At 36.0% G+C, this 12,414-nt stretch overlaps 1 long non-coding RNA gene across 2 annotated transcripts in view; it reads right to left on the minus strand.

The window, feature by feature from the left end:
- LOC130914247 (uncharacterized) overlaps positions 1-12,414 on the minus strand; it is a 34,629-nt gene that overhangs the window by 19,517 nt on the left and 2,698 nt on the right. For both annotated transcript variants that reach the window (XR_009062861.1, XR_009062860.1), the window contains exon 2: positions 10,823-10,979. This is a non-coding gene — a long non-coding RNA (uncharacterized LOC130914247). The remainder of the gene's footprint in view (positions 1-10,822; positions 10,980-12,414) is intronic.

Raw genomic sequence — 12,414 nt, forward strand, 5'->3', positions numbered from 1 at the left:
AAAGTAAGACTAATATAAAGAACATATAAAATTTTGGAATGAAAAAACTACTGAACGAGCATTTTAATCTACTTTTTAATTAATATAATTTTTTTTAATTACAAAAACTACTGAATGAGCATTTTAATTTATTTTTAATTCATTCATTTTTTTTTCAAAATTGGAAAAAAAAAATCTAAAGAATTCATTTGGGATTAAATAATCTGCCAATAAGAATTTCCTTCTTTCTAAAAAATAAAAAAGTAAAAAAAATAAAAATGAAATGTAAAAAAAAAAAAAAAAAAAAAGGAAAATTAAAAATAATAAAACAAAATTAACTCTTGCCGTATGAACTGCCAATTTTTAATGAAAAAAATAAATGGAAAAAGAAAAATAGAGATCGTAAAAAATTGATTTTGGAATTAAAATGCCAATAAGCATTTTTAATGGTCAAAACAGGAAAAAAAAATCTAAAGAAATGAAAACCAAACCCTATGAGTAAATTGACTTATGAGTTCCCATGTTGAAAACTTTCCAAAAAAAAAACCCCACCCTCCTCGTTTTCTTTGTTTTATGCCATTTTGAATTCACGAGCTGCCATCTTGACCTAGCCGACGACCCAAACGCACTCGGAAATGTATGCGGCGGATAAATCGGCGCTTCCTAAACAGCGACAGAAGCGAGAAGTCGGCGTAAATGAAAGACGACGGGTCTTTCACGCCGGCTAACGACGCTCGCTGGGTGGCCGATCAGCGGGGGCGGGCTAATCGGACTCGTCCGACGGGGCGGCCGATAGGATGGCTAATCCTTGACCTATACGCCCTTCACTTGACCCCCCACGGTGGGCCTGTGAGCTAACGTTTAGGGGAGTGGCGGTCGCTTATCGATCACGAAATGGACATCCGCCAAGGTCAAACAAGGGCAACTGGCGTCAAATTGAACAAATGAAAAAAAGAGTATGCTGGGCTCGCAAGATTCATGGATTTACAGGCATGAATTTCAAGATGAATATATTATTCACCAAAATAAAATAAAAAAGAGCAATTCTTTGTTGACGCAAAATCAAATCATTGATAAACTGATGACTTATTTATTTATTTATTATTGCATTTGGGGGGGAATAATTTTGTATGCTTTAATTAATAAATAGGTTTAAAAAAAAATGTTGGTGGGCAAGAAATGATATAGAATTTACAAAATGGAAGAAATATATAAAAATTTAAGCAAAGATTTTTTTTTAAATGCAAAATTAGAAAAATTAAAGAATTTTAAAAATATAATTATATAATAATTTTATGTTGAAATTTAGTATTTTTAATATATTTTGATTTAATTATTTATCTAGGGTTAGTCAATGATTTTTTCAAATTGATTTTTGGATTATTCTCATATTTAGCTGTATTTTTTTAATTTAATATTCAGTATCTGTTTTTTTTGTTTTGGTTTTGTTTTTTTACATTGTAAGGGGATATTTTTGTATTCTTTAATCGATAAATATATTTTTATAAAAATGGTCGGTTGGCAAAAAAATGATATAAAATTAAAAAAATGGAAGAAATACATAGATAATAAAGTAATGGGGTTTTTTTACGCAAAATTAGAAAAAGTTAAAGAACTCTAAAAATTTAACTATATAATAATTTAATGTTGAAATGTAATATTTCTAATTTATTTTAATTTAATTTTTTTTCTACATTTACTCAATGATTTATTTATTTTTTTGGATTATTTTCATTTTTAGCTGTATTTTTTAAATTTAATATTCATATTAAAAAACATTAAATATATGAATAAATAATTTATCAAATCATTATAATTCAATGATTTCCATTTACTTACTACTTTTAAAAACATTGTTAATTGAATTATTTTTCTATATTGTTTTTTTTTCTTTATTTTGTATTTTAGAGGCTATTTTTGTATTCTTTAATCAATAAATAAATAAATCAATAAAATAAAATTTTCAAAAAATGGTCAGTGGGCAAGAAACGATATAAAATTTAGAAAATGGAAGAAATATATTGGAAATTAAGTAAAGATTTTTTATAAATGCCAAATTAGAAAACTTAAAGAATTTTAAAAATATAATTATATAATAATTTAATGTTGAAATATAGTATTTCTAATTTATTTGGATTTAATTATTTTTCTACATTTACTTGATGATTTTTTAAAATTTATTTTTGGAGTATTTTCATTTTTAGTTGTATTTTTTAATTTAATATTCAGGATGTGTTTGGGTTGTTTTTTTGTTTTGTTTTTTGCATTTTGGGGGATATTTTTGTACTCTTTAATCAATAAATAAGTTTTTAAAAAATTGTAGGTGAGCAAGAAATGATATAAAATTTAGAAAATGGAAGAAATATATAGAAAATTAAGTAAAGATTTTTTTTAAAATGCAAAATTAGAAAAATTAAAGAATTCTAAAAATATAATTATATAATAATTTAATGTTGGGATTTACAATTTTTAATTCATTTTAGTTTTTTTTTTAATTTAGATTTACTGGATTATTTTTTTTTTTCAAGTTTATTTTTGGATTATTTTTGGAGTCTTTTTTTTGCGTGAAATCCCCACGTTTCAACGGTTCGGACGTCGACGAGGATTCCCGAGCGGCGAGGACGGCGGCTCAATTAGCTTGTGTTGTGGCTTTGAGTGTTTGCGAGCACGGGTCCAAATCCTCTCCCGCGGGCCCAGCTGGGAGGATTAAGACCGGTTCCTGTCCCGTGGCTGACCTCTCCAAAGCCCCAACAGATGTCCCGATCCCACCGACAGCCCCCTCGCTCCCTCCCGCACTCGCACCCGGCACTCCTCTCGAACCCTCTCTTGACCCCGCACTTAAAACAGAGCACTCGTCCCTCTCTTATCAGAAGACGCCTCCAACGTTCCGCTTTGTTGGGCATCTTCCATCACACACGCACCCCAACGTTGACAATGTTCACACCTCCGCTGAATGGGTCATAGATTTCTAGGTTAGTGGACACAATCGATTATTTTGAAAGCCAATTCATCACCAAAATCACTTTTACAATAAAGATTATACTCAAGGTGTAGGTTTGGTCTCAACATTGGTAGGGACAAGTTTGTTTTCGTCTACGAAAACATAACGAGATGGATGCCAGTTATTGTCTGACGACACGAGAACGAGATGACAATTCGCCATAGTTGTTAGAGCAGCGCGGTACACCGAAAATTTACCGTTATCGAGATTCTTCAAGATGTCCGACGTAATTTTGACCATGTCGGTAAATTCGGTAATTTAATAACACAAGAAGATAGGGTTGTTCCGATCATGTTTTTTTGCTCCCGATCTGATCGTTTTAGTTTGAGTATCTGCCGATCCCGATATTTCCCGATTCAATTCCAATCATTCCCGATCATATACATTTTGGCAATGCATTAAGAAAAAAATGAATAAAACTCGGACGAATATATACATTCAACATACAGTACATAAGTACTTTATTTGTTTATCATGACAATAAATCCTCAAAATGGCATTTACATTATTAACATTCTTTCTGTGAGAGGGATCCACGGATAGAAAGACTTGTGACTTTGTATATTGTGACTAAATATTGCCATCTAGTGTATTTGTTGAGCTTTCAGTAAATGATACTGAAGGCCATACCCAATGCATGATGTGAAGTGGAACCATGACAAGTAGACCCATGACTGTGCGTAGTGCTACCAATTCATATATCTTCTCTGCGATAGGATATAACATAAGATGTTAAGAAAAAGATCAATTCCTATTTTCCTTCCCCACATAGCTTCCCATGATATTTCTAATCATAGGAAAAGGGATTGTAAGGCTTTAGCCAATTAAAATAAGGCTCCAAAGGCTGCCAAAATTCACTCTACTCATTTTACGCTGCGTATTAGCTCTCTATAAAGGCAAAACGGCGCCATTACAGATTGAGCGTGACAATGCGTGAGTGGGTCGTGCAGCACATGCATTAATTCCGTCAAATATTTAACCGTGATATATTTTTTTTTAAATTAATTACCGCCGTTATTGGGATAAATTTGTTAACTCTACCTTGAGCCTAAACTAAAGACTCTGGATAAGTGTAACATAAGTGTAACGTTAAATACAATTAGAAAACGATTTAATTAAAATATATATATATATATTAAAAAAAGGCATGGCTGATATTTTTTTGCCGATTCCGATACTTTGAAAATCACGTGATCGGACCTGATCGATCGGGACATCTCTAGTACTCTTGGCGGCATCCAGACGGGCTTTCACCTGCTGTCCTTCCTGGTTCTCACAATTTCAGGAGAGGGTGCTTTCAGTGCTTTCTAATGGTAGCCAGGCCACAGGCTAACGCTAGCGGCTAACTCTACAAATGAACGTGATGGAGTCGGATAGCGGCTCTAACCTTGTCGAAACGACTGAACTTAATGAGTGGATTGGGCACGGACTGCATCTAGCATTTAGTATGTCGCGTTATTTTGTATCTCTGCATGTGTGTGATTTCTCTGATAGCTTTTGTGATGGTAAAGCATTCAGCATAAAGTACAATCCAGCAGTGAAACCTATAATATGCCCGTTTAATGGCCACAGCTATTTTTCTGTATGTGCTTGTTTTACTCTGTGTCATTACTGCCATGATAAAATCTTAAATGTTTCATTGGCAGAAGAGCAATATAGCTTTACTGTCGGGTAAAAGTTTGGTGACGCTCCCTTAAGCCACACTCCATCATGTTTGCTTGTAGGGTTAGCTGCTAGTGTTAGCCTACCGGGCTTCTATTTGTTTGATTTCCTGATAACCACGTGACTTCATATGCAAGCACATTGACTGCTTTCTTAAAGTGCAAATGACACAAGAAAAAAAGTCTTAAATAGGATTATTATGTGAATTCGAATCATATTTTGAGACGATTCGACTATATACAACAATTTAGCAAAGCGCAGATGACGAGAAATTAGTCTTTTAATCTGCCAGTTAGCCACGCCTACCATTATAGGGCTCTAGCGTCCCCAACAGGTGGATGACGTCAGCGGGAGAATGGGCTCATCGGTTTTACTATTCAGCTCATTGAGGGGGAATTATTCGGAACGAGGAAAACGCGATGAAGAGAGCCGCAAAATGTCATTGTTTCAGTCTCTCTACTCCAATATTTTTACAGGATATTGTTTTTATCCAAGTATTTTTTCCCAATAGCTAAATAAATGGCTTGAGAAGGACCAGTCAGCCCGATGAGGGGGAATTATTCACGAGGAAAACACGACGAAGAGAGCTGCAAAATGCCATTGTTTCTGTCTCTCTACGTCAATATTTTTACAGGATATTCTTTTTATCCAAGTATTTTTCCCCAATTGCTAAATAAATGGCATGGTCATGACAAATAACAGTCTTGTGCTAAATTGAATATGAAATAATAAAAATGCACTTATTCAGGACGACATGGCAAAATTAATCCATAATGGTCAAAACTGTCGACTTCACCTTTACTGTCGCACCTCCCGAACGACATTTTATGACACCTAAATCGGGCTTCTGTCATTTCCCTTCCCCGGCTTCGGAGAATGTAAACAGACCAAGAGGCGTGACAGCTAGCCGACATGCTAACCCGTTGCAACCTGTTGATTCCTTTTATTTTTTATATAATGACATTTTTTTAAATGATATATCAATTCTTCACACAAGCATCTTTTAGGCTACAAAGTACGGCTGGGCGATATGGCCTTAAGTACGTATCACGATAAATTGAGCAGATTTACCTCGATAACGATAAATGACGATAAATTTGCCCAAGCGGACTGTTATATAATTTGAAAATTTGAATCAATGCATGGAATACAAATGAACCGTTTCTCGTTAAATTTATTCCACCAGCTTTCAATTTAACAATTGCACATGCAGTCGAAACATTAAGTATTAAAAAAAAATCTTGTAAACAATAAGAATTCTAGTGTAAACATTTATAACAGCTTGTATGACTTGAAAAATGTACAACATAAAAATCAATATGACGACTGTGCAAACATGTCATTGTCACACAAATGACTTGCAGCTTTAACACTTCAGACAATTTATTGGTAATGGCTGCTGTGACATAATTATTCAACACAAGTGTTTACGTCAAGGTTTCAGGATTTTTTTTTTCCGAAACATTTTTTAATCCATGCACCCCCCACACAGACACAACCAGATTAAAGCTGTATTGCTCTGATGCCAATGAAACATTTAAGGTTTTATGATGGCAGAATAAGGCAAACACATACAGAAAAATAGTTGTGGCCATTAAACTGTCTTATAATATATAATAGTGTGACCATATTTTGATTTCCAAAAAAGAGGACACTCAGCCCGGCCTCAAGATACTAGAATTTTACTCGAAGTTCACTCAAAGATGTCTATATCACTTTAATATATTTAAAGTGTGCCCCCACACTCTGGATGGGAAAATGCAGTTTGAAAATAAAAAAATAAATAATAATGACTAAAATATAATATATATATTAGGGCTGTCAAAATTATCGCGTTAACGGGCGGTAATTAATTTTTAAAATTAATCACGTTAAAATATTTGACGCAATTAACGCACATGTCCCGCTCAGACAGATTTAAATGTCAGTAGAGTGAAATGCCCACTTGTTAATTGTTTTATGGAGTTTTGCCGCCCTCTGCTGGCGCTTGGGTGCGACTGATTTTATAGGCTTCAGCACTCATGAGCATTGTGTAAGTAATTATTGACATCAACAATGGCAGGCTACTAGTTTACTTTTTGATTGGAAATTTGACAAATTTTATTAAAACGAAAACATTAAGAGGGGTTTTAATATAAAATTTTTATAACTTGTACTAACATTTATCTTTTAAAAACTACAAGTCTTTCTATCCATGGATCGCTTTAACAGAATGTTAATAATGTTAATGCCATCTTGTTGATTTATTGTTATAATAAACAAATAAAGTCCTTTTGTACTGTATGTTGAATGTATATATCCATCTTGTGTCTTATCTTTCCATTCCAACAATAATTTACAGAAAAATATGGCATATTTTATAGATGGTTTAAATTGCGATTAATTGCGATTAATTACGATTAATTAATTTTTAAGCTGTAATTAACTCGATTAAAGATTTTAATCGTTTGACAGCCCTAATATATATATATATATAATGCTGACCCATGGAAATGTAGTCCAGTCAATAGACATACACAAAGTAGGCTATGTGCCAACTAAACATTTTTATAAATTAGTATCACGACAAATGTCCTTGACAAATTGTTATTCCCATTCAATTGATATTCTCATTCAATGTTCTAGATTGCACAGCACACAAACAATAACCGAAGTAAACTGATAAACTATTCAACCAGCATGTTTCCAAACGTAGCAGTTCAAAACTATGTTTCCCATATTGCCTAGTATGGTTTAGCTTACTGATAGCTAGCTGAGGCAAAAATCAAACTTTGCTAGAAAAGTTTACAATCATCGGCTGCGCAACGATGCGACACCAAAGGGGATTTTACAGTCAAAGCTCCGACAGAAGTCAACAGTTGCCATTATTTACATATTTATCATTAAAAACTAAACAACTGGGCAGGCGTTGTGGCCAAATCGTCAACCCAGTAGATGGCGGTAATGCCTCATGATAGGGGTAAACTGCCAACAAAAACAAGAAGAGCTACTCCTTCCCTCCCTTCTAGTAGGGGCCATGTCAACTGCTGCCACCCAGAGCCGGGGGGATTCTCTTCAAATTGGTCCCGAGAAAAATCATAAAAACCGGACATTTTTATGAATTTATAAAACCCGCCCGGACGACGAGGATACTACGTGAAAGTAGGACTTGTCCGGGCAAAAGAGGACGTTTGGTCACCCTAATATATAAGCTTCACTGTTGGATTATACTTTATGCTGAGTGCTTTACCATCATGAAAGTTTTCAGAGAATTCACAGAGATGCCAAATGACGCGACATGATAATTGCTACATGAAGTCCGTGCCCAGTCCACTCATTAATTTCAGCCGTTAATTTCGACAAGGTTAGAGCCGCTACCCGACTCTTTCACGTTCATTTGTAGCCGCTAGCGTTAGCCTGTGGCTTGGCTACCTGAAGAAAGCACTGAAAGCATCCTCTCCTGATATTGTGAGAACCAGGGAGGACAGCGGGTGAAAGCCCGTCTGGAACCCGCCAAGAGTTTACTTAATGTCGGGTGAAAGTTTGGCGAAGCTGACTTAAGCCCGACTCCATCCCGTTTACTTGTAGCGTTAGCCGCTAGCGTTAACCTACCGGGCTTCTGTTTGTTTGGCTTCCTGAAAACCACGTGACTCCATACGTAAGCAAACTGTCTGCTTTCTTAAAGGGGAATGAACATAGCCGAACAACAGAGTCAAAGCGGGATGAAAAGACTACATTTTCTTGTTTTATTAAATTACCAAATTTACCGACATGGTCAAAATTACGTCGGTCATCGGGATGAATTTCGGTGACAGTAAATTTCCGCTTTACCGCCCTGCTCTACTACAAAGTATCGCGATATAGCACCTTTTCAATATATTGCACACCCCTAGTGTACTTCAAGCATTTTTATTCCCATCCAATCTAAATAGAAGTGTCCCGTGTAAACCTAGCCAATGACATCACAAAAGATCCTCTAATATATGGCTGTAAAAAGCACGACGCTGACTATTATTTAGATTTTCAGAGATAGTTTTTTGGCCTCTCAACTGCTGTTCCGTGTTGAATTTCCAGATTCTGGCATCCCGGCGTACGGCGGTCAAGAGTTTTAGGGAAGCGCTGAGCTGTGAAATCGCACAAATTGCCGCGTCTGGCCCGCCAACAGAGGAGAGAGAGAAGAGGAGAAGAGCACTCGGGTGGACGGCCGGGCGGAGAAATTTTACGCTTCGACACTTCCCGACCTGTATTTACCGCCCCCCTTTCCCGCGCTCGCTCCGGACCTTATTTGCGCAGACGCCGACAAGCACGCGCACAGCTGCAACCCGCATCAAACGCAAGTGGCAAAAGTAGTCAGCCTTAAAAAAAAAAAAGCAGAGCACGATAAATGTTATTGTACTCAGTAAGCGATTTATTCAGTGGCGGCTTTAAGGGGGGGGGCCACAGGGGCACTGGCCCCCTCCCTGATTTTAACGCCAGTGAATTGCCCTGGTTTCCATTTTATTACAAAGCACGGCAATCGTCTTTTCTGAAGTGAGAGAGAATGAGATAATGTTGTTTCTAGACTATGTTAACCCTATACACTCTGACATAGACTTCATAATGTATTGACGCCTCTGGTCGGTCATTCAATGCGCCTCGAATTCAAGTAGGAGGGCAACCACATCAAATGAGCTATTCACAAACACATGCACGCAGCGATCTAACGCCGGATTTCTGTTCAAAAAGTACGAAAGCTGTACCGCATACAAACAGGAAGAGTTGTCTCAGGAGTGATTTGTTCAAGGATTCAAGGTAAGTATTATATTTTTCGACCATGCGTGCATTTTGAAACGTTGTGAAAAAAAATCAATGAGAGAAATTAGCCGCTACTGCATTGGCATCATAGTTCGCAATATTTACGTAAGATAAATGCGAACTGCACTTTTTTTTTTTTTTGCATTTAACCAAGAACTGAGACTGTTTTTACGTCCATATCTATGAAGGATTTGGGGATTTAAGCATTTATTCACAATTTTCACTGGAAAAGCTCTGTTTACATCAGGCGGCCGCTAGCTACATTCACTAACAGACTAGCATTGAACTTCAACATATCTACCTAAAATAAATGCTACCTACACAGCTTTTTTTGCTTTTAACCAAGAATCGAGACCGTTTTATGTCCGTCTCTATAAAGAATTCGGAGATTTAAGAATTTATTCACAAGAATTTTCACTGGAAAAGCTCTGTTTACATAAGGCGGCCACTAGCTACATTCACTGACAGACTAGCATTGTACTTCGACATATTTATGTAAAATAAACCCTAACTACATGTTTTTTTTTTGTTTTTTTTTTTTGCTTTTAACCATGGATCGAGACAAAAAAAAAAGCTCTTTGTGATTCCACTCGGTCAGCTTTGACGACCTCACCAATAATGCAGGCCCCCTATTTATCAGCCCAATGTTCCGTCAATACATTAAGAAGTCTATGATGTAGGCTATTTAAAAGTACTTGATATGTTAGAAAATGTTCTAGAAGTGTATCTTTTCATCGTATTTTCTTTTCCGAAAAGACGATTTGGCACCCCTGCTACTAGATGGCGCCCTAGGCAAGCGCTTAGCTCGCTTTTTGCTCTTTTTATTTAAAAAATATTAAAGGAAAAAAGAAAAAGAGCACAATACAGTTGGACAATGAATATTATAGAAAGTATGTAAGTGTATGATTGTATTCCAAAGCAAAAGATATTCATAAATATCTCATTTTGATGGATTACAAAGGATTTGGACTACAGAAATCAGACAATATTAACTGGATTTCACTTTTTTATTAGATTAAAAAATACAGTATAATAAATATGTTTATAGTAGAAATATAGTATCATATAAATATATGAGTATAGTAGAAAAGAGAATAATTAGCCATTTTTTTCTTTTTTGTGTTTTCTTTGTATTTGAAAACAACATTAAAAATAAAAAAAATACTGTTTTCATTTTTTCCTTTTTGCTATGTACTTAAGCCATTTATTAAATTAAAAGAATTTAATTTTGTTTTCTAATTAAATATCTATTTAAAATAAATCAAGAATTTTTCCTGTCTTTTTTTTTTTTTTTTTTTGGTCATTTTTTTATATTCCAATGTTATTATCATTGATATTATTTTATCAACTGCTTAAATCTACTTCAACATAGAAACAAAGCACTCGCGTTTGTACTTGTGGACTTACCATCGACATACGAGTGCACACCATCAACAGCACCTCAGCGCGTGTAAACGGTACCGACCCCCCATAGGGCCCGACAGACAGACACCTTTACCACTTTGCTTTGGCGTGCGCTGGTCACTTCGCGCACCAATCCTCCCGAGTGGACCCCCGCCAACTCCTGAGAAAGCACAAAAAGGTCACAGACTAACATATTAAGGCATTCAAGACCATTCTGACCTTTTTTCACAAGGTGGAGATTCCCCTGCGTGACCTCAAATACAGTAAATACACCCACTTAAAAAAAATTAATTATTCCAACCAGGACACCAGGAACTGCATGTAAGTAGGGCTGTCAAAATTATCGCGTTAACGGGCGGTAATTATTTTTTTAAATTCCTCACGGTAAAATATTTGACGCAATTAACGCACATGCCCCGCTCAAACAGATTAAAATGACAGCACAGTGCAATGTCCACTTGTTGTTACTTGTGTTTTTTGGAGTTTTGTCGCCCTCTGCTGGCGCTTGGGTGCGACTGATTTTATGGGCTTCAGCACCAATGAGCATTGTGTAATTATTGACATCAACAATGGCGGGCTACTAGTTTATTTTTTGATTGAAAATTTTACAAATTGTATTAAACATTAAGAGGGGTTTTAATATAAAATTTCTATAACGTGTACTAACATTTATCTTTTAAGAACTACAAGTCTTTCTATCTGTGGATCGCTTTAACAGAATGTTAATGTTAATGCCATCTTGTTCATTTATTGTTATAATAAACAAATACAGTTAAGCCTGTCGCAATATGCAATAATTCCATTTATCGCACGGTATATAAAAATAAAGACGGTAATTTTCGTGCTGCGATTTATCGCCTCGCGTGCACGTGCGCGCGTTTGTCACGTGCGTGCGCGCGCGACGCACGCGCTTGCGCCAGATGTGTGGCAGACGTGCTTGACAGCGCTGTTTAAAGTTCAGCTTCCTTGTGCTTCCTTTATTGACTTCTGGGTATGTTCGTTTTATACATTTGAGTTTGAGTGACCGTCATTTAATGGATGGAGGCAGGGCCGAGTGCACGGTCGGCGCACAGCAATGAGCGAGCGGAATGAGGAAGAGGACGAACCAGTCTGCAAAATGTTTTTGGAGGTTGTTTCAACAAAGATGGCCAACAGAATAAATCTACATTTGAAACACTATTATCCTCTCCAGTTTTCACTGCTTAGTAAGAAAACTGCATCGCAACAAGCGGAGCCTCCTCGTCATGTTAATTGACAATTAGAGGTATTCGCTTGATGTGAGAAATACAGACGACACCGCGCAAAATAGCGTTCCCTGACAGAAAGTGAAGTCCGCTACATTGCTGAAGAAATGAGACCGTTTTACCTTTGTTAAATGATATTTGATACCTTTGGGAGCCAAATTTTTGTTCCTGCTACTTAATTAGTCTATTTTTCTCTGTTGTTGTTGAAGTGCAATTACTGTGACTGCAACTTTATACCTATATGCCTAAATGCTTCAGTTATTAAGTGCAATTTTATTTTTTCTTGAAAAAAGACATTTAATATGTGTTTCTGTGCGGTATTAATATTGTTGTCTTTTACTTGAAAGAGGC

The sequence above is a fragment of the Corythoichthys intestinalis genome, chromosome 4 (genome assembly GCF_030265065.1).
Source record: "Corythoichthys intestinalis isolate RoL2023-P3 chromosome 4, ASM3026506v1, whole genome shotgun sequence".
Classification (NCBI taxonomy): Eukaryota; Metazoa; Chordata; class Actinopteri; order Syngnathiformes; family Syngnathidae; genus Corythoichthys; species Corythoichthys intestinalis.